The sequence below is a fragment of the Oncorhynchus mykiss genome, chromosome 18, assembly GCF_057628025.1.
Source record: "Oncorhynchus mykiss isolate SJ-2025 chromosome 18, ASM5762802v1, whole genome shotgun sequence".
Taxonomy (NCBI): domain Eukaryota; kingdom Metazoa; phylum Chordata; class Actinopteri; order Salmoniformes; family Salmonidae; genus Oncorhynchus; species Oncorhynchus mykiss.
Genome location: NC_143039.1, coordinates 8,972,501 through 8,975,000, shown reverse-complemented (window position 1 = coordinate 8,975,000; position 2,500 = coordinate 8,972,501).

Here is a 2,500-nt window from a genome sequence, read left to right as displayed (position 1 = left end):
CCTCTCCCTCACAGACTAAATGTAATATTCCCTCTTCTTCTCCTCTCCCTCACAGACTAAATGTAATATTCCCTCTTCTTCTCCTCTCCCTCACAGACTAAATGTAATATTCCCTCTTCTTCTCCTCTCCCTCACAGACTAAATGTAATATTCCCTCTTCTTCTCCTCTCCCTCACAGACTAAATGTGATATTCCCTCTTCTTCTCCTCCTTCACAGACTAAATATAATATTCCCTCTTCTTTTCCTCCCTCACAGACTAAATGTGATATTCCCTCTTCTTTTCCTCCCTCACAGACTAAATATAATATTCCCTCTTCTTTTCCTCCCTCACAGACTAAATATAATATTCCCTCTTCTCCTCCTCTCCCTCACAGACTAAATGTAATATTCCCTCTTCTTTTCCTCCTTCACAGACTAAATGTAACATTCCCTCTTCTTCTCCTCTCCCTCACAGACTAAATGTAATATTCCCTCTTCTTCTCCTCCCTCACAGACTAAATGTAATATTCCCTCTTCTTTTCCTCCCTCACAGACTAAATGTGATATTCCCTCTTCTTTTCCTCCCTCACAGACTAAATATAATATTCCCTCTTCTTTTCCTCCCTCACAGACTAAATGTAATATTCCCTCTTCTTTTCCTCCCTCACAGACTAAATGTAATATTCCCTCTGCTTCTCCTCTCCCTCACAGACTAAATGTAATATTCCCTCTTCTTCTCCTCTCCCTCACAGACTAAATGTAATATTCCCTCTTCTTTTCCTCCCTCACAGACTAAATATAATATTCCCTCTTCTTCTCCTCTCCCTCACAGACTAAATATAATATTCCCTCTTCTTTTCCTCCCTCACAGACTAAATATAATATTCCCTCTTCTTTTCCTCCCTCACAGACTAAATATAATATTCCCTCTTCTTCTCCTCTCCCTCACAGACTAAATGTAATATTCCCTCTTCTTCTCCTCTCCCTCACAGACTAAATGTAATATTCCCTCTTCTTCTCCTCTCCCTCACAGACTAAATGTGATATTCCCTCTTCTTCTCCTCTCCCTCACATACTAAATGTAATATTCCCTCTTCTTCTCCTCTCCCTCACAGACTAGATGTAATATTCCCTCTTCTTCTCCTCTCCCTCACAGACTAAATGTAATATTCCCTCTTCTTTTCTCTCTCCCTCACAGACTAAATGTAATATTCCCTCTTCTTCTCCTCTCCCTCACAGACTAAATGTAATATTCCCTCTTCTTCTCCTCTCCCTCACAGACTAAATATAATATTCCCTCTTCTTTTCTCTCTCCCTCACAGACTAAATGTAATATTCCCTCTTCTTCTCATCTCCCTCACAGACTAGATGTAATATTCCCTCTTCTTCTCCTCTCCCTCACAGACTAAATGTAATATTCCCTCTTCTTTTCTCTCTCCCTCACAGACTAAATGTAATATTCCCTCTTCTTCTCCTCTCCCTCACAGACTAAATGTAATATTCCCTCTTCTTTTCTCTCTCCCTCACAGACTAAATGTAATATTCCCTCTTCTTCTCCTCTCCCTCACAGACTAAATGTGATATTCCCTCTTCTTCTCCTCTCCCTCACAGACTAAATATAATATTCCCTCTTCTTCTCCTCCCTCACAGACTAAATATAATATTCCCTCTTCTTTTCCTCTCCCTCACAGACTAAATATAATATTCCCTCTTCTTTTCCTCCCTCACAGACTAAATATAATATTCCCTCTTCTTTTCCTCCCTCACAGACTAAATATAATATTCCCTCTTCTTCTCCTCTCCCTCACAGACTAAATATAATATTCCCTCTTCTTCTCCTCCCTCACAGACTAAATATAATATTCCCTCTTCTTTTCCTCCCTCACAGACTAAATATAATATTCCCTCTTCTTCTCCTCTCCCTCACAGACTAAATGTAATATTCCCTCTTCTTTTCCTCCCTCACAGACTAGATGTAATATTCCCTCACAGACTAAATGTAATATTCCCTCTTCTTCTCCTCTCCCTCACAGACTAAATATAATATTCCCTCTTCTTCTCCTCTCCCTCACAGACTAAATATAATATTCCCTCTTCTTCTCCTCTCCCTCACAGACTAGATGTAATATTCCCTCTTCTTCTCCTCTCCCTCACAGACTAAATGTAATATTCCCTCTTCTTCTCCTCTCCCTCACAGACTAAATATAATATTCCCTCTTCTTCTCCTCTCCCTCACAGACTAAATGTAATATTCCCTCTTCTTCTCCTCTCCCTCACAGACTAAATGTAATATTCCCTCTTCTTTTCCTCCCTCACAGACTAAATGTAATATTCCCTCTTCTTCTCCTCTCCCTCACAGACTAAATATAATATTCCCTCCTCTTCTCCTCTCCCTCACAGACTAGATGTAATATTCCCTCTTCTTTTCCTCCCTCACAGACTAAATGTAATATTCCCTCTTCTTCTCCTCTCCCTCACAGACTAAATGTAATATTCCCTCTTCTTTTCCTCTCCCTCACA